General features: G+C 39.6%; 1 protein-coding gene across 1 annotated transcript in view; it reads left to right on the top strand.

Annotated features, from left to right (window-relative positions):
* Window positions 1-20,678, top strand: part of SYT16 (synaptotagmin 16) — a 104,699-nt gene that overhangs the window by 10,614 nt on the left and 73,407 nt on the right. The gene's annotated exons all lie outside the window — the stretch shown is intronic.

Raw genomic sequence — 20,678 nt, forward strand, 5'->3', positions numbered from 1 at the left:
CCCTATGCCTTTTAATTGGAGAATTTAGTCCATTGCCATTTAAAGTAGCTATTGATAAGTATGTACTTACTGCCACTTTTTAACTTTTTTTTTTCCTCAGTGTTTTAGTAGTTCTTCTCTGTTCCTTTCTCCTTATATACAGAATTGATGGTCTCTTTAGTTTGACCTCTATCTGAAAGCTCTACTCTTCAACTCCCCTCCTCCCTCATTTTATGTTTTTGATATCATATCTAACCTCTTTTTTGTGCATTTGTATCCATTACCCTCTTATCATGCAAATAGATAATTTTTCCTATTTGTGGTCTTCTCTTTTCCCCTTAAATCAGTCCCTTTAACATTTCGTGTAGCACTGGTTTCTTGGTGACACACTCCTTTAATTTTTGCTTGTCTGGGAAATTTTTGATCTCTCCTTCCATTTTGAATGATATCCTTGCTGGGTAGAGTATTCTTGGCTGTAAGTTTTTTCCTTTTAGCACTTTAAATATATCGTGCCACTCTCTTCTAGCCTGTAAGGTCTCTGCTGAGAAGTCAGCTGATAGCCTTATGGGGTTTCCTTTGTATGTAACTTGTCTTTCTCTTGCGGCTTTTAGAATTCTCTCTTTATCTTTAATTCTGGACATTTTGATTATGATGTGCCTTGCTGTGGGGCTCTTTGAGTTTATCTTGTTTGGGGCTCTCTGTGCTTCCTGTACCTGGATGTCTGTTTGCTTCCTTATGTTAGGGAAGTTTTCATCTATTATTTCTTGAAATAGATTCTCTGCCCCTTTGTCTCGCTCTTCTCCTTCTGGGACACCTATAACACGGATGTTAGTGCGCTTGATGTTCTCCCAGAGGTCCCTTAGACTGTCCTCACTCTTTTTAATTCTTTTCTCTTTTACCTGATCGGCTTGGGTAATTTCTTCTAGTCTTTCATCCAGCTCACAGATCCGTTCTTCTGTATCCTCTACTCTGCTTTTGAGTTCCTCTAGTGAATTTTTCATTTCCAGCCTTGTATTCTTCATTTTTGATTGTTTTTTTTTTTATATCTTCCATTTCTTTGTTGACATTCTCACTGAGTTCATCTATTCTTCTCCCCAGATCAGTGAGCATCTTTCACACTCTTTGTTTGAACTCTCTGTTGGGTTGGTTGCTCATTTCTGTTTCACTTAGTTCCTTTTCTGGAGTTTTGTCCTGTTCCCTTACTTGGAATGTATTCCTTTGCCTCCTCCTTTTGCCTCTTTCCCTGTGCTTGTGTCTACGTATTAGGTAGGTCAGCTATGTCTCCTGCTCTTGGATAGGTGACCTTATGTAAGTGATGCCTTAGGATGTCTGCAGTGTGCTTCCCTCAGTTCTCAATGCTCCAGGGATGACCCCTATGTGGGTTACGTGTGTCTTTCTGTTGTGGCCTGTTTGCTCTCCCTGTAGGCACCCAGGGAGGCCGAGTTATGCTCCTGGCCAGCTGTTGTAATGCTCAGCTGCTTATAGTTGTTGTGGGCCCTTCAGTCTCTTTATCAGGTGTGGGGAGCCCCAGCATAGTTGGCTGCAAGTTCTAATACATTTGTGTTGCAGTATTTCTTTTAAGTGAGTAGGCCCCCAGCATGGCAGGTTGTTAGGCTCAGGGGCTTACAATTGCTATAAGCCTCCAGCCTTTAGGTCTCTTGTCAGCTCTCTGAGGATTGCAGCTGAGTGGGGCTGGCCTCAGGCACAGGTGCACCCAATTGTTTCAGGCTGTGGAAGGTGGGGCAAACCCCCTATGTGGGTCTTTGAGAAGCACAAGTCTTCTGCAGCTGACAAGCCCTGCCGCCCACAGGTCCACACACACAGTCAACACAGTCCTGCCCTGTGTGCGTGCCTCGACCTCCTGAAGTGGACCCAGTCTCTCCACGGCGGGAGCCCCACACACTCCACCACTGCCCCACATTCTCCACCTGCTCCTTGTGCATGCCTTGCCCTGCTGAAGTGGGCTCAGTTGCCAGGCTGCAGAGAATCCAGTCACCAATCTATGCAGGCCCACAAGTTGCCTGAGGGCTTGTTGAGTGGGGCCAGTCTCTAGGGTGGGCTGCCTGCCCTGGCTGAACTGGATTAAATCGGTGCTCTAGTGGGTGGGGCAGACCTGGGCTAACAGGCCCCAGGGAGAACCCCAATGGCGTCTGTGTCAGCACACCCACACCATGCCACAACAATGTCCGCCGCCAATGTCCCGGTCCCCAGAGATGCACTCAGGGCCTATCAGGTGAGGCTCTTTTCACCAAAGTACTGTGCACCTTTCTTTCTGGTGATTTTAGGTTGCTTTCTGAAGCGGGTGTGTTTGCGTTTGGGCCCTCTAAGAGCTGGTTTTAATTTCTTTGTGAACCAGCTTTTCTGGGTGTACTCCCCAATGTTTTAGTAGCAGGCAAAGTCAGGTATTATGCCACTCGTCTCGATTGTGCTGGGTCCACAAAATGCCCACAGCGGGGGCGCTCCCCGGCTCAGGGCCCCACTCCTCCAGGGAGGTTGCGTAACTTTGGGCTGCTCCTGGGCAGCCGTGAGGCGCTGCGGCTTGTGAAGGCGGCGTTTTTCCTCTCCAGAAGGGAATTTCTGCCTCTTCTACCTCCATTAGGATTGTCCTTTGTTGCAGGGGTTCCTCTTATCCAGTTTTCAGTTCTCTCTCAGGGGTAATTTTTCCACGAGTAGTTGTAAATTGCCTGTGTCCGCGGGAGGAGGTGAGTTCAGAGTCTGCGTACACCACCATCTTGAGTTCTCCTCCCCTTTCAGTCTTCTTATCTTTGTTTTATGTACGTTGTCTAGAGATTTTGGTTGTATTTAGGGGTATAATAGGGAAAAGTATATCTATTCTGTCTTCCTGGAAGTAAAAATCTTCATATTAAGCCTTAATAGCATTGTGACCTTAAATCCCACCCACTTCTCTCCATTTCACAGTGAAATTGAGAGCAGTGGAAAATGACAAAGGGTATCATGTATACGGAGATATATTAGAGGAGAAACATTTCTCTATAAAGAGAGGTCTTGTATGATGACCCTTCTCAGTTAATCAAATATTTATTGAATGCCTACCATGTACAAAGCACTTTCAGGAATGGACAAATATACATAAGTGTAAGCCATGGACCTCTCCTTCAGATTATTGAAAAGCTTATACCATTTGTTTAATATGTTCCAGAAGATGCAAAAATGTTTTTAATGCCCTGGCTCTTTGGTGGCAGGCGGGGTTGGGAATGCAGCATAGACCTAAAATGAGACAGTCCCATTGGCCCAGTTCACTCATGGCTTTATAGATGCAGGAGCTTTACTAAGTTGCCTCTAGAGAACTTCCATCTTTCTCTCTTTCCCTGATGTGATACAGCCCACTAATTTACTTCAAATACCTTGTAGCCAATGAACAAAAGCTCTTATTCCTCTCTTTCCTCAAAATATTTAAATATCCCAAGAACCCTATGAAACTAGGATAGGGGACTGGATTCTCATCTGTATGAATGTTAAAAAACTTGTTTTTTGGAATTTTACCTGCTGGTTTATCCTCATGTGCTTATTTTTCTCTTTACACCAGGGGATCACGTCAGCCTCAGGACATGGGCTGCTTTGTAGTCTATTAGAGAGATGTATTTGGAGATACACTAGGAAAAGGCAGCATTTTAATCAGTGGCTTATATGCACTTTTTAAAAAGCCTTGTCAAGCCTGCTTTTCCCGTTTAGCCTTGAATTCTTTTCATAACCTTGTATCTTGATTTTATGTTCCTTAACGTGCCATATTTTTCTCCACAATAGATTTTAAGCTAAATTGGCCCAAAACAAGAGGGATGCTGAATGCTTTTTGTAACCATGGAAACATTTCTGGGCACTTACTGAGGGCCTGGTTGCCAATAGTAATGTAACAGAGAAAATAGATACACTTCATTTAGCAGTTGACTATGATTAAGGGGCAGATAGACTCCTTATAGTGACATCTCAAGATAGGCTTTTTGGTTTAAAGACCCAAATCCAAAACACCAACTTCTCAGTAGAGAAGCAGTTATGACACCTTTGATATGTGATGGGAAGGAATTCTAATTGCATTTAAAAATCATCTCTGTTTTCAGTTTTTCACCCCATACTTTTTTTTTTTTTGAGGCTGTTTTTTAACCACATGTATTTGTTTCCAAGAAATATGTTCACTATTTCCTGAAATAGCCTGCTAATGGAATTAATGTGTTCCAAGTACATTGGCATATAGAACTTTAGAAACACTCTTTGGCTTGATGGAATGTATTTAAAAAATAGAACAGCAGGCTTTGAAATCATGGTGATATAATTTGACTTTTCAATTAGATTACTCTATGAGGCTAATGTAACATGGAAGGGGAAATCGTACACTGTTCTTAGTTGCTGGTTGGTCTCAAACTTTTATGAATTGAAGGTATTTTATTCTGTCGATGTTCTTGAGATTGCTTGTGGCAATTGAGATTAAATGATATCAGGCAATACAATACAGTTGATTTACACATCATATAGGCTTCATTTTTTTTCTGTTGGATGTGTTACTGCACTTGAAATGTTGCAGCCTTTCTTTTATTTGCAATACTGGAACTTTGCTTTTTCATTCACAAGTGCTTTCTTGAAAGTAAACCTATTCCTAGTTAAATTTATCTTCATTTGTTATTTGCCATCATGGCAAATGTTCCTTGGTTATCCAGAATTATTCACGAAAAAGGTTTCTGCAAAAGCTTAAGAATTTGTTTTCTAAAAACTTTATGGAGTTAATTTTCTTGATATGTTGACTTGTGTGTTTTAGAAAAGCTAGGTATTAATGAGCATGCTAGGAGCTGACATATGGTTTTCAGAGCCTTGACATTTAAGGCAAGGAGATTGTTTTTGCCATTGTTACTTATTTTGCAACTTTGTGTCATTGTTAAAGGAAATTTCAGGCATGTAACAAAATCCTATATAGACAGAAGTTAGAACATGTAATTTATGCAAATAGTCAAAAATGTGGATTCAATTTTCACCTTGATTTCTGGATGTTATTATAATAGAATGCTGGAACATTTTTAAGGACAAGTTTAAAATGAGAAAATAAAGTCTGCTTTCTAATTTCCCATTCTTACCATCATTAGGAATGGATTAGAGGAATTAGAGATAATATACTACAAATAAGCTTAAATTCCATTTTAACAATACCCAAGGAACCAGAAATTTTTCTTTAATAATAGAATTACTTGATAATGAAAAAGCTCAGGAGTCTTCCTTGCCCTGAGACTCAGACAGCAATAGAACCAGGTGTATCTTTTTTGCAATTATCTAGCCTAATGGGTAAGAAGCTGGAGCCAGGTAGGGACTTCAAACTTAGTAAGACCTGTTTTCATTTATTTGTTTCTTCTTGCTTGAGGGAGATTCTTAACTGTGTGTGTTTGTCTGTTTTAAATACATGCTCCTCTCGTCTTCCCCTCTTCTAGTCTCTTTGGTCAATCCCCTTTCTTCTCCTCTGCAGAGAGGGTGTCTTGTTTCTGAAAAGGAGCCTTGCAATCGAGAGAGTTTCTGAGATGTGATTCTAAATTCCTCTTCCCTTTGAGCTCTTGTTAATTATGCCCAGGGGTGGTCTAGGCCAGTGTTAATGGCGTTTTTTAGTGCCCTTTACATTTCCTATTTTTTAAATTTATGAAACATTTCAAAAACATAGAAAAATGCAGCATAATATAACAAACACCCACAATTCCACCACTTAACTTTGCCAAATTTTAATGTTTTGCCATATTTAATTCAGATTTATTTTAAAGAAGCCATCTAGGACAGATAGAATTAGAGTCCCTTGAGAACTTCTCTTTGTTTTCTTTCCTTACTGGGACTAAAACAAATCTAAATTTGGGGGTTTTGATTACCATTGTTTTTATTCTTTGGCTGCAAGTATTTGTAAATTACACATAACACAATTTTGCATATTTTAAAACTTTATACAAATGATATAATATTGAACATATTATTCTGCAACTTGTTTTTGTTTCCCACTCAATGTTATGCTTCTAAGTTATTCAGATACATGTAGATTTGGTTTATACTAACTGCTATATAGTAGTCCACTATATTAGTTAGCATAGTATTTATCCATTCTTATGTTGATCTAATTTATCCATTCTTACAAACGCCTAATTTATTTCCAAACTTTCACTATTACAAATAATTCTGCAATGTAAATAAATCTTTGAGCACATATACTGGAGTTTATTTAGATGAAATATATGAAAAAGACAGCCTATTTTGAGCCCCTTTCTTTAACTAGATAATTTCTTCACCGATTGAGATCCCTTGAATAGATTCCCTTGTCCTCCCTCACTTTTTTTTTTGAGGTGGTTCAAATTGGTTCCTTTTCCTTGTAACCAAGAGTGTCATAACCAAAAGTGTATTTAAGGCATTAAAGGAATCTAAAAGTTGTCTGTGTTTTCCATAACAAGTTTAAATAATGAATGAATGAGAACATGGGGCAGTGATACCACGTTTTAGAGAGGGTTACAGGCTGCTTTGAAACTTTAATGAGAGTTATAAACCTCCTAATTCAGGAAGATGTGTACATGATATATCAAAAATTTTTATAACAAAATTTCATGGGTTCATGGACCACCCAAATTTTATCTATGGTACTCTAGATTAAAACCTATAAAATTTACAGAAGAGAACTAGTGATAATACAGTCAGGAGTCAACCATTGTATTATTTCATTTGAAATTTTGTTTTTCTCCTAAGAAAATAAAATTGGAGACACATTAGGATCTGTGCTGGTTTTTGAAACTATTATCTCTCAGCTCAAATCCATTTGGCTATATCTGGCTTTGGATGTTGGGGCTGGAATTCTGCGAACTACAGTTCTTCTTTGCCCAAGGGTCTTCTTCCATGCTACCACACAAAATTGGGGTTCTCTTACCTGATGCACATTAAAAAAGGCAATTATTACAGCATCGGCTTTCGGGAAAAGAAAACAGCTTTATTGCTAGATCAATCTGCAAGGAGACAGGGGCATGTGCTCTCAGATCTGTGTCCCCAATCCAGGACTTGGGGAAAAATTTATGGGATGAAGGGCAGGGCAGTCTGAAGTGTGGAGATAGATGATTGGAGGTAAGGAGAAGTGAGGTAGTTGATGATGTGTGCAAACATAGTCAAGCTTCATGGCTCTTCATAAGATGCATGTTCACAAAATGGTGGTGTTAGCATGATCTGAGGGTGGTGTTTTTAGCCCTTTGATGTCAACAAGATCACTTATCAGGCATTTTCACAGGCCCAGTTGATGTGTTGGTGGTCTCAACTGGCCTGAACTGGACAAGGGATCTCAGTTCCTGAAAAAACACTTTTAATTACTCTTTTGAGGAGAAGAGGTCAGTTGAACTGGTCCTGAGGGCCCATGGTTACAAATCCTCTCATTTTTTGTTCGTTCCTCAGTCTTGAGGGAAATGGGATGATGACTGCTCTAGCTTTGTCCTGCTGATAAGGGATGTAGGTTGTTCCACCTCATTGAACCAGTCTCTTAGTAAGATGATGATGTAAGTGGGCTCCCAAAATTAGGCCTGTATTGTGTAAGCAAGTAACCAGGTATTTAGTAAGAAGCATTTCTAGAGAAACAAAAAGGAAAACAAGGTTAATGGTCAGAGCAAATCATAAACCAGTTTCTGAGCCCAGGGGCCAGCCAGTCGAGATTTCTAGGTGTCAGTGTGGAAGCATCTTTTGCAGTTTGAAATGTCTCTGATGATGTCATTGGATGTTCAGGTATCTTTCTGAGTGGCTTACACAGCAACAGGCATGAATCTCCCTTATATCAAGTTGTCCAGCTTCAATTTTCAGGGCTTTAGGAAAAAGGGTGTTTTCAGTTCTCAGTGATTCCAAATGAAAATGATGGAAAAAACTGAAAACGTTAGTTTGGAGATTTGTAACCAGATATTTCAGGAGACTAGAATTCAGGATCCAGTCCAATTTACAGATAGAAAACAAAAACCTCAAAGACAATTAGCAGAACTAGAATCTAATATCCATGAATATGTACTATAGTTTTCATTGAAACATAATTTTTCTCTCTAAAATCACCCTCATTTTTACCAAAGATAGCAAATTAAGACTCATTGGTTTGCAAAAGAAGTCTAGTTTCAATAAACTTGGCCAAATTATTTACATAAGTACACAAGAATAGCAATTGATCATACAGGCTCTTTTAAGTCTGCTTTGCTGGAACTTTTCATAAGGAATCTCAGATTGAACTTTAAAGGCCTCTCCATGCCAGGAAAACCAACTCTGACTTGTCATCAGAGTCCGCCTACAATACCTACAGATTTAAGTGAATTCCTCTCTTCTCTTGAGGTTCCCCAAAATATCCTGAGATTCTTTGCACCTGCCAGGGTAATGACCTTCTTTACTCACCTGGTAAGGTTGCTGGGAACCCTGTAAGCAAGGTACCAGGCCAGTATTTCCAAGTGGCTTAATTTGTTTCATAAAGTCAATTTGTCCCTCAAAACTGTTTAGGTCATATCCAAATCTATGCATGTTTCTCTCAAATATGACATTCCAGTCAAAGCTTTGGTAATATAACCAATGTTTCCAATTGTGTCCTGTTATGAGAACAGATTCTTATTGAACTATGCAAATAACCATATAGTGATGAAAATAAGAATATTCACTGAATAAGAGTTTCCAAATTCTAGAGGGATCAGGTAGGGAGAAAAAAATAAATGTTTCAATTCTGCTTCCAAAGCTTTAATTTTACCGAATTGCTATAAGTCATAGTTAATTTAAGAGAAAAAGGTTTCCTTAAATCTGGAAAAACAAAACATTAAAGATCAGCAATATTTAAAATGAAAAGTCATAAAAATTATAATCATCCTCATTAGTTCATTCAGTCCCATGTAATCAATTCTTGGTCTCAATCTTCTGTTAGCAGTTTTATGAGGCCATTAATTCCTCTGCTAGAGTTGTGTAATTTTTTACCCAGCTCAGTTTTATAATCTGAAAGTTTATCAGAAACCTGTGTTCTAGAGCAAGTGTCAGAGTCCTTTCCATGAATCTCTCTGAAGATGAAATACATCTGCAAAAACATCAGAGTAAAACAACAACTATCTGCAAATGACAAAAGACTCAAAAAGGACAATTGACAGAGAAACTTGGTTATTTCTGTGATATACAACACTTTAAGATAATAACTAGAAATATGGCTGACAACCAGGACAGATCAGAATTTTAGGAACATTATTTATATATTTAAAACACTTATCTTAATAACATTCACCCACACAATATAACCTAGGAAGGTTTATCATTTATTTGACAATGCTTCCCATGTAATTTAACATACCAAATAAGCATAATTATTTTAATATCTCCATCTTTATAGAAAGAGAGAACAAATTCTTTGAGAAGTCCCAGGGTCACATTGGAAATTCTCAAAGTTTGAATTTTGGGGAAATTCATAAAAAATATGAAAAGTTTTTAAAACATTTGGTCAAATAGGAAACAATGCTCACTGTGAAACAATGCTTAGTTATCCATTTAACCAAGTGACAGCAGAAGATGTTAAAGGCAAACATACAGAGTTAAACTGTTAAAAAAAAAAAACAAAAAAAACCCCTAAGTTCTCTTAAGAGAGATTTCTGCCTTTTAGAGTATAGGAAGTTATTTTGCTAAAACATAGAATTTCTGTCTTTCAGGTAGACTTACTCAAAGCTAAAGAACAACCTTTTATAATCTCTTTATCAAGAGCAGACTGAAAGTTCAAGAAAATTATCCTTTTAAGAGAGAGAAAATGAGATTCTAATTTTGCGCTAGCTCACTTTTGATATTAAAACTTATTCACTTAATTAAATTTATTTTAATCTTAGCCAACTTGATCAGGCACAAAATTCTTTCCTCAGGGTTCCTCTTCCACAAACCTTCTATAGCTCTCTTTTTATATTCAGAATTTATCCCATGCCTTCTTTCTTTCCTCCTAGTACTTTGGGACAAATTTTTCTTTCTTAACAAAACAAACAAAAATATTTCCATTATTTATACCTTCTTTACTGGAAACATACATTATACTTTTCTTGAATACAAAGATGTTTTCCTTATTAATTTTTAGTAGCTTTAATCACATGTATTAATTAGAATTTTTAACTCTTACAGACCTTAATTTTTAGTGAAAACTAAGAACTAAGCAATTATAAACTGTCTTTTACATTAGCATTCTGTGGCTTGTCAAATTTATAAATACTTTTTATAATTTCTAGAAACATACTACTTCATAATACAATCTTTTCTGTGTGTGTGTGAGGAAGATGAGCCCTGAGCTAACATCTGTTGCCCATTCTCCCCTTTTTGCTGAGGAAGATTGGTCCTGAGCTAACATCTGTGCCTATCTTCCTCTATTTTATGCGGGACACTGCCACAGCATGGCTTGGTAAGTGGTGCGTAGGTCCACGCCCAGGATCTGAGCCTGTGAATCCCAGGCTGCTGAAGCAGAGCACGCAAACCTAACTGCTATGCCACTGGGCCAGCCCTTAATCTTTTAATAAAACACAAGACATGTTTACTAATAGACCCAAACACCTTTTAATTTCTCTGTAATAAGAAGCCAAAAGTAGATAAACTTAGATATGTTTAGCAATAACATTTCAGTATTTTATCTTACTTTAAAATAACCTAGACATTCAACAAATTTTATCATTTAACTTAATTTAGCAAAACTTCCAAGTTTCAAGGTACCAAAGAGATTTTGGAGTTATTTTAAATACACATACCATAAAATATAATTATTGCTAAAAGTTTATCTATAAACTTTTACCTCATTTATATCTAAATCATTTGCTTCCAACAATTATGTTTAGATTACCCACAAAATCTTCATGAGATAGAGAAAATTAGCTACCATTTTAAGTTATTTTTGCTAACTAGTTTTGTAACAGAGATAACATGAACTTATTTGATCAATAAAGGCTACTTGTATGCATCATATCCAGTGCTTATAACTCTGAGGACATGTCAATTTCAATCAAACCAACAAACTTAAATGAACTTTTATTTACTAAAGATTATTTTATATCATGTTAGCTTGAAAAAACATTTGGGTTAGTTTCCATTGCATTTATATAAGCACTTACTTTAAGGCAATTAAATAGAGCTCATTAGAAATTATACCAACTGGAGCTAAGATATCACATGCATATCAACACACATATAGATACACATACACAAAGACTCCACAGCTTTTGTTTTAAAATTACTGTCATGAACCAGGTACAGTAATATAAGGCTCACTAGTTGTGAAAGAAAAATTGAATTCAAATTTTGTTTTAAGCTTTTTCTACTAATTTGTGGAGAAGACACTCAAGATGCTAGATTTTAGGTGAGGGTGCTCTTATGGCCATTTTTCTTTCCTTTTTTCCTTTTTTTCCCCTTCAGTTTTAGGAATTAGTGAAGGGCTAGGTAACAGTTCCTGGAGAGTTTGTGAGCATTTTGAGATAAAAGAAATAGGTGGAATCTGAACTGCCTCTAGAGCTGAATTTCCAGGCTTGCAAGGAATTTTTAAGGACAGTTGCTCTTAATTCCTCAGAAATTGGATTGTAACTTAAATGACATTACAGGTTGATCTACCTGTCCAACTACATCATCCCTAATTTGCTTCTTTCTCTCTGAGTGCTTAGTTTTATTTTAACCTAGGGAATAAGGCCTGGAAAGAAAATTCCTATCAGGCTTTGAATATCAGCTTCGGGTTTGGCCAAGTTTCTGATCATAAGTTGCCAAATTCTTTCAAATATCTTGTCAGGTTTCAGCCAGGACGAGCAATAACTATACCTAGCTATACTGAACAGCAGTTTCCCAGAAAATCTCTCAGAGTCTCATTACCTCTTGGAGTAGATTACATGGGTATCTGTAAATCCATGACCTAATATACTTTTGTTTTAGGTACTGTGGGAGATCAAGATTTGGCCACCCTGAAATATATCTCTTTACCTTGATTGTTTTTTCTGAGGGACATTTGACCTCCCCCACTAACTGCCTAAAGAATTTGACATGGTGGCTCCTTCCTGGAACGGATCTTCTATCATGATGGCTGTAAAGATAATGTAGGATAGAGGTTACAACAGGAAAGGCACCAAGCCTCTTTTATCAAAAACTCTGTCTCTCCCTGACTACATTATCTATAGATGACCCTGAAAAGAATTGTCTTCCTGCCTTCTGAAGTCCCAGGCCACTACCCGCCCCCAACACGCTCCTCGCCTTTAGCTGCAAAACTTAAGCAAGCAGCTTAGACAGAGGGACGAGTTGCTCATTTCTGAGTTTCTCCCATGTATACATGTTATTAAACTTAGTATTATTTTCTCCTGCTAACCTGTCTTGTTAGTTATTTGGCCAGCCATAAGAACCTTAAGGAAAAGGGCAGAGGGGGATTCTCCCTCTTCCCCCGACAGTACCTTTTATAACTTTTTTATTTTTGCAACAAAACTTTCAATAAGGTTACTTTGGAATTTTGAAGTCTTTACTTTTAAGTGCACTTTTAAATGATCTTATCTAATCGGAATGTTTCTTCTAATGGCCAGTGTAATTCCCCTGAGGCTGAGGGCAGTTTGGTAGGACTCTCAGCCACAAAAGGGAGTGCAACACACATTTCTGTCTGGCCGTTTCTGACCGAAAAATTGGGTGCAACCTCATTTTTTCTCTGACTGTATTTTTGGGACTCCCGCCAACCTGGCGATTATCAAGCTAAGCCCTCAGGACATGAAACAAGCTTGGTAAGATTCTGCAGTTCTTTGTAAACATTTATAGCTTCTGGAACCTTTAGGTTTTGAGCAGTTGTGCTGGAAGGTGGAGCACTTGACTCTTTAAAGATTTTTCCTTGTTCCTTGGTTTGGAGCCTCAAAAAGAGCCCAAAATGGCCACTGTAATTTTAAATTATGCCAGGTTATCTTACTAGCTGTTTACAGTTATCCCCATTTTAGGGGGCTTTTTCCAAGGTGGCGACAACAAACAAGGTAACTTCTAAAGAGCGTTTGTTACAGTCACTGAGAAACTCAGACCCCAAAACAGCCAATTCAGTTTAGATAAATATTAACACACAATAAAATTCTACATATAACAGACCAGAATACTATCTAGTTTGCCAGGAGTAGCTCAAAACTAGTGCCTGGGGCAACTCAGAATCAGTGCCAGGAGGAGCTCAGAACCAGTGCTGGGAGCCACTCAGGAGCAACTTCACAAGTGAGCCTTTTATCCTGCCTCTAATTACCATGCGTGGTTTAGGTCCAAGGTAAAAACCACCAAGGTGATTTAGGTTCAGGACTCAGCCCACCAGGATTCCCCAGAATACAAGCCAAATTTATATTCTCAGGGAATCAAACCAGAGAGGTAAGGTAGAGGAGTGTTGCTTTCTTAAAGTGACTCATCTAGAGCCCAGAGATGTCTTGATCCAGAAACTATTTCTTCTCCCAAGAGAAAAAAAAAAATGCCTTGGGGCTTGGAGCACCACAGCAGGAAATGGGAATCCAATCAGCCGAGCCTCTAGGCGGCCGCTTAGGGTGGACGAAAACACCCTGCACCCTGCCAGAGGTTCCAGAGCCTCGGGCAGGTGGTCGCAGGACCTTGCCCCTTCATGGTTGCCAGAATTATCACACAAAATTGGGATTCTTTTGCCCAATGTGTATTAAAAAAAGCCAATTATTATGGCATCAGCTTTTGGGAAAAGAAAACACTTTTATTGCAAGGAGACAGGGGCGTATGCTCTCTGATCTGTCTCCCCAATCTAGGACTTCGGGAAAAATTTATGAGGTGAAGGGCAGGGTGGTCTGAAGTGTGGAGATAGATGATTGGAGGTAAGGAGAAGTGAGGTAGTTGATGATCTGCGCAAGCGTAGTCAAGCTTCGTGGCTCTTCATAGGACGCATGTTCACAAAATGATGCTGTTAGTGTGATCTGAGGGTGGAGTTTTCAGCCTCTTGACGTCAAAAGGGACACTTATCGGTCATTTTTGCAGGCCCAGTTGATTTGTTGTTGGTCTCGACTGGCCTGAACTGGACAAGGGGTCTCAGTTCCTGAAAGACAACTCTTAATTACTCTGTTGATAAGATGGGGTCAGTTGAACTGGTCCTGGAGGGCCTATGGTTACACAATCTTGTGACAAAAGGAGAAGTAGGGGGATTTTGGAAGAAGGGAGGAGGGAGAAAGGACTTACTTTTTCCTGTTTTTACTCACTGTTCCTGTTATTGGCACCTCAGCACAGGCCTTCACAGTGCTGTCAGCAGTTTGGGTTCTAGTCTCCAACTTTCAGCATTCCAGAACCGGCCTCAGTGCACCCCACTTGGAGGTGACAGCACTGGCCAGGCAGTTTCCCCTCCAATATTTGAGCCGAATCTCTGTGCAGCTCTTCTGAGATCCTGAACTACCAGCAGCAGCAGCCAGGTCATGCCCCCTCCTCAGAAGTGTAAGCCTCATGTCCATAAGGCCTCACCTCTGAGCTTCTAGTTTCTAAAAACCTTGACTGCTTCCCTTTGCTTCCCCAGCCAGGGAGTGGTAGCTGCTTCCTGCTGTTACAGTGTCAGGGATAGTTCCATGTTCCTCTTTTTATTCATTTAATATCCAATACCTGTGGAACCAATTCTCTATATTAAATTCCCTCTGTTGAAATACCTATTGTTGCTTTTCGTTTCCTGACTAGACTTTGACCAATAGAGTAAAGTGCTTTCCAAGCAGTTGTGTAGATTTTGAAGTAGTCCATATTAGTTGCGTGAGGGCTGGAATCTGCAGGTGAACTGAGACTTTCTGGAGGTGATAGGTAGCTGGTAAAATGGACATCTAAGTCCTACCCATATGTGATATTCACCAGGCAAACAAACATAACATGTCAGGTGATAAGTGCCATGTAGGGAAATAAAGCAGATTAAGGGGGTAAAAATTAATTGGGTGAGTGGTATTTTATATAGGTTGGTCCTATATTTTATATAGAATGACCTATATTTTATATAGGTAGTCCCATATTTGTTTTATGTAGAAAGACCTCTCTGAGAAGGCAGCAGTTAATCAGAGGCCTGAAGGATGTGAGGGAGTGAGCTATGCAAATGTGTGAGGGAAGAGCATTGCCAGCATAGGGGGAATTAAGTGGATAAGCCATGGGGTGGGGTGAGGAGTGTTTGGTGGATTGATTGTAAGATGTGGCTGTGCCCACGCTTATCAGCATCTGGTCATCAGTAATACTGTCCAGTTGTTGCTCTGGAATTTCTGCTGGTCTTGAAATTTTCTGATGTTTCATAAATCTTTTGCTTAAGAATGTCAAGTATGGGATTATCACAAGAGACATTCTTGTTCACAGAAAGACTTCAAGAACTTTTATATCATTTCAAAAATCAGTTTCTTTAGGGGGAAAAGAAACAATTACGAAGTTGAAACTTCAAGCATTATCTTCTTAAGCTGTAATAACAGAGCCTATTTCAAAACCAAAATAACTTCCAGTTTTTCTGGTACTACCTAGTTTTTATTCTGTTTTGATCCTGCAAAAAGTAGCCATTGCTAAATTTATGTGTGGGAAGTTGGAAAATTGTTCTCCTGCATTTAGACACATAATGACAAGCAGTGAATTTCATTTGAGGCTGTGCTAGATCAGTTTGCACATGAACCACTGTGTCTTATCCTTGATAATTCCCTTTGCAACGTTGGACTTCTCTTAGCCATAAAATGGCATCAAGGTGATATTGCTGATGTCCCAGAAATGATGAAATTTACACAACTGAACTAAACTCAAATTATATTGGGAATTTCTCAATTTCTTTTCTTTCTTTCTTTTTTTTTGTTGAGGAAGATTGTCCCTGAGCTAACATCTGTTGCCAATCTTCTTCTTTTTGCTTGAGGAAGATTGTCCCTGAGCTGACATCTGTGCCAATCTTCCTCTATTTTGTATGTGGGACACCGCCACAGCATAACTTGACGAGTGGTGTAGGTCTGCACCCAGGATCCGAACTCTCAAACCCCGGGCCACTGAAGGAGAATGCGCAAACTTAACCACCACATCACCGGGCCAGCCCCCATGGGAATTTCTCAGTTTCTTATAAGCAAAGAAGAAGAGAGGGTAAGCTCAAGTAACGGATAAATCTGGGCGTAAATCTGGTTTCATGAGGAGTCTTATCCAGGAGTTCAAATGTTATCTTTGGGACCTAATTTTTCTCCCTTCATTCCCAGTCTCTTGTCTCTGCTTCCCTCTGGGCTGGCTCCATCCTCTGGCTCTGTGTGTAGTGAGGCGGTTGCCAGGAGCTCCAGGTTTATATCCTCTTAGGTTATAATCCAGTGGAGAAAGAAATGCCACTTTCTGGCAACTAAAAAATAAATCCTGCAGTTAGCACTAATTGGCTTGATTTGCTTGGCTTGGTGTGAATTATGTGGCAAACCTTAGCAGTCACTGAAATCAGGGAAACATGATGCTCTGATTGGCCAGACCTAAGCCACATGTCACTCCTGAAGTTGACATAGAGAGAGTTTTACCAGAAACATAGTCTGAGCATGGAGGAAAGGTGGTTTATCAGAAAAAAATCAGGATTCCAGAAGTTGGAAAAAGAGATGTTGGGGAGCAAAAAATAACAGCTCTATTGGAGGAGTCAGTGCCTTTCATGGATATCTCCACTGCCTGCACATTGTACACAGAGCCAAGCCTGTTCCAAGGATGAGCCTAGACTCCTTGCGTCACCACATATGCCATATGTCACCACAGGTGCCTTGAACACCTGCTTTTCAGTACTTGGGGCTGCACATCTGCTGCAGTCAGGAAAAGCAATATTTTATTTGATCTTGCTGATTTAGATCATGGCTTCTCTCCTGGATGTTAGAAAAATCTCCCTAACTCACCTTTTTAGACTGGCTTCACTGCACAATTAACTGTCTGTGATCTGTATTAGTGATCAGTTGCTGCATAACAAATGACCACAAACTTAGTGGCTTAAAACAATATGCACTTACTATTTCGGTTTCTCTGGGTTAGGAATCCAGGCATGGGTCAGCTGGTCCTCTGCTCAGGGTCTCATAGACTGCAGTCTGAGTATCAGCTGGGCTGCATTCTCACCTGGAGGTTTGACTAGGGAAAAGTCCACTTACAAGCTCTCTCAGGTCATTGGCAGAATTGGTTTCCTTGCAGATGTAGGACTAAGGACCCCGGCTTCTTGCTGGCTATTGGTTGGAGGCCACCCTCAGCTGTTGGAGGCTGCCTGGGTTCCTAGAGGCCCCCCCACAGTTCCTTGCCACATGGCTTCCCCAACATGGCTGCTCACCACATCAAACAGCAAGGATAGCGTGCTGGCAAAAGGAGTCTTATGTTATGTAATGTAATCATGGGTGTGGCGTTCCATCACCTTCGTCATACCTTGCTGGTTAGAAGCAGATCACAAGTCCCAGCATACTAAAGGGGAGGGCATTACACAAAGGCATGAACACTAGGAGGCATGGATGGGGTTGGGGGACAACCACCTTGGAGTCTGCCCACCACAGGATCCTAGATAGACCATTTAAATAAAGTAGTGAAATTGCACGAAAGGTGGGAGCTACTTACACGCCTTCACATGAGTTATTTGCTCTTATAGATTTTTTTAAAATGAGGAAATTGTATTTTTGTCTTAAAAGGCAACAGCTTCTTTATCTTGGCTGCTCTGCAAATGATTCATCCAGGAATTATTCATAAAAAGATTTGGATTACAAGCTAAATCTATAGTCCTGAATCAATTTTGAAATGGTAAAGAGTGTAAAAGGGAATGCAGGCTTCACAGAAAAACTTACCACTGGCACGTGCTTTCTCGTGGAAAGTGCCCAAGAGACCTTGCCAAGAATCTTTATTGATTTTGTGGATCACTCCAGGTGAAGAACTTCTTGATTGCTAACATCAGTAATAATAAATATAACAGTGATAGGTATTCAATAAATTGTAACATTAACTCTGTGCTAGATATTTTCTATATATTATATTATTTAATAATCATTAATTTTTGTGAGATGTGTCCATGGGTGGGTGGGTGGATTATTACTCCTATTTTTAAAGAGAAAACAAGAGTTCTAGGGAGGTTCAGTAACTTATTCAAGTCCCTAGCTGGTAAAGAAGCTGGGAGCCCAAACCACATGTGTCTGACTCAAAGCATCAAGGTGCTCTCCTCAGGTAACCATTGTTCCAAAGTGTGTTGAAGCGCCCCCACTTCCATTGTACACCTCTGCTGCAAGAAGTCCAGCTCAACAGCAGTTACCTGCTACAAATTGCTGGGCTTTACAGCTTCTGACAATGGACTTAAACGTTCCTAAATCAAGGTAAAGGAATTTATGGGAAAATAGGCTGTCTTTGCAATCTCCATTTCCCGAGCTCCTGTTTGCTTCTTTGCTCACTGCAGTCTGGCTTCTAGTCCACCACTCCAAGGAGCATGCACGCCTCCCCCACATTTTACTTGACTTATTTTGGCAGTGAATGCTGTGGAATATTCCTCCTTTGAAACTCATTCCTCACCTGGGGTCTGAACTCCTCTTGTTCCCAGTTTTCCCCTTGCCACATTGAGTCCCTCCTTTTCCTTCACCACCTTCTGCCTATCCCTTAAATACTAGTGTGCCTCTTACACACTTTCCATGACTTCCACTAAAAAATCTCCATCTCTAGTCTGGACCTCTCTCTTGAGCTCTGGGCTCATATATCCTGCCTTCACTTGGATGGTATCACACATCTCAAATTCAATATGTTTAGAAACGTAACTAATCATCTTTCTTTCTTATCTCATTTATGGAAAGCCAGTCATCAAAGTAAGAAAGAATCTTTCAGCTCCTTATCCCTCACAGCTCTCCAACCTCACCTGTATTTTGTTCAGTATGTACCAAATCCTATTGATTCTGTCTCTGCATTTTTTCTTGTATCTGTCCAAATCCTTTCTATCCCCTCTATCTTAATTCAGATATATATCCTCTTCTGCTTGGCCTATTTCAATAATGTCCTAACTGGTCTCTCTATTTCTATATTCTTTCCATCTCTTATCCATTCTCCAGGTTCATTATAAATTCTGCATCAGATTTTGTGTTTTATATAGAAGGCCTTCTGGATGACTTCTTTCCTGTGAGAGATACATAGCCTTCAATGATTTGGGCCCGTTGTCTTCCAGCATCCTGAGCTTATTCACACCCAAACATTTGGTTTCTTTTCCCCTGCTTATCTTTCAAGAGTCATCTCAAGCATCATTTTCTCTAGAAACCTTTCTTAGTCCATTCAGGCTGCCATAACAAAAATACTGTAATTTGAGTGGCTTAAACGACATTTGTTTCTCACCGTTCTCGATGCTGGAGAGTCCAAATTTAAGGCACCAGCAGATTCAGTGTCTGGTGAGAGCCCGCTTCTTGGTTCATAGACAACCATCTTCTTGCTGTGCCCTCACATGGTGGAAAAGGGCAAGAGAGCTCTCTGGGGTCTCTTTTATAAGGGTATGAATCCCATTCATGAGGACTCCACCCTCATGACCTAATCACCTCCCAAAGGCCCCACCTCCTAATACCATCATATTTCAGGTTAGGATTTCAGCATGTGAATTTTGAAGGGACACAGACATTCAGTTCATAACAGAAGACTTCCCTATCTCCTTTCTCCAGCTTCTGTCACATTCCCCACATGCACCTGCTCCTCCCCACTGCTGCCTTTTTCTGGCAGTTAGCTGCTTTCTCTCTGTATTCCAATAGCATATTGCAGTTTTCAATAATATAGATTTTATATTGTATGTAACTTTTTGTTTTTGTAAGTGTACCCACTCAAGTCAATGGGCTCTTTGAGGGCAGGAGTTTGTGCTTCATCTTTATATTCCTAACGTTTAGCATAGCATCATGAATGGAAAAATGAATGACTTGATGAATGAAAATAAACCTAATCTTAGCTGTCACCACTATATCTCATCACCTTCAGGAAAATGATCAGCTTGTAAATATCCTACAAGTAACTATAGATTACATATTGTTGGAAGAATCTAGTCGATGACACTCTCCAAGTGTCTTAACACTTTTGATACTCTGTGTTGGAACATACAAGCAAAAAGACAGTATCTTAAGGCTTGCCTTGACCTTCTCCATCCAGCATTAATGAGGACTTAAATGAAAGTGAATGTTACTGTGTCAGCCTTCACTTGTAGTTGTTGTTTGTTTCTCTGACATGTAAGGCAAGAACCGTGAGTCCTGCCTCTGTGGTTGAAGTAGGGAGCTCCAGTTGTACCGGAGAGGCTACTGCGACATCACCACGTGGAGCAGCTGTGAATGGGACCATTGCAGACAACTTGGCAGTAGTAAAACCATTACAGTGTGGAGCAAATTGATATGTCCTGGCAACATCGCCTGAGCATGCACCAGGAACAAAAGATCAGGGGAGCAATAACTCTTCTCTGGCACTCCAGCTCTGGAAATGAAGTCATGATATTTCAGTTCTCAGTGGCATAGCCCCGTGCCATTTTCACAAGAGGTGTCTCCTTGTCAAAAGATTTTTAGCTAAGATGGGCGAGATGTTACATGTACTAGAGAGGTACTGTCATTCAGTGTTTGTGCAGAAGAATATTTATTTTGCTGGTTATCAACTGAGTCTTTGAAATATTTCAGTTACACTTTTGGTTTATAGTTATGGCATTGATTATAATGGAATTTTTATCAAACTATAAGAATTTGACCCCCAAATATGTTTTTGAAATTGCTATGATTTTATCTACATTAACTTTGTATTATTATTTCTGTTGTACGTGTTTGAGCTCCACTGCT

The sequence above is a fragment of the Diceros bicornis genome, chromosome 24, assembly GCF_020826845.1.
Source record: "Diceros bicornis minor isolate mBicDic1 chromosome 24, mDicBic1.mat.cur, whole genome shotgun sequence".
NCBI classification, from domain to species: domain Eukaryota; kingdom Metazoa; phylum Chordata; class Mammalia; order Perissodactyla; family Rhinocerotidae; genus Diceros; species Diceros bicornis.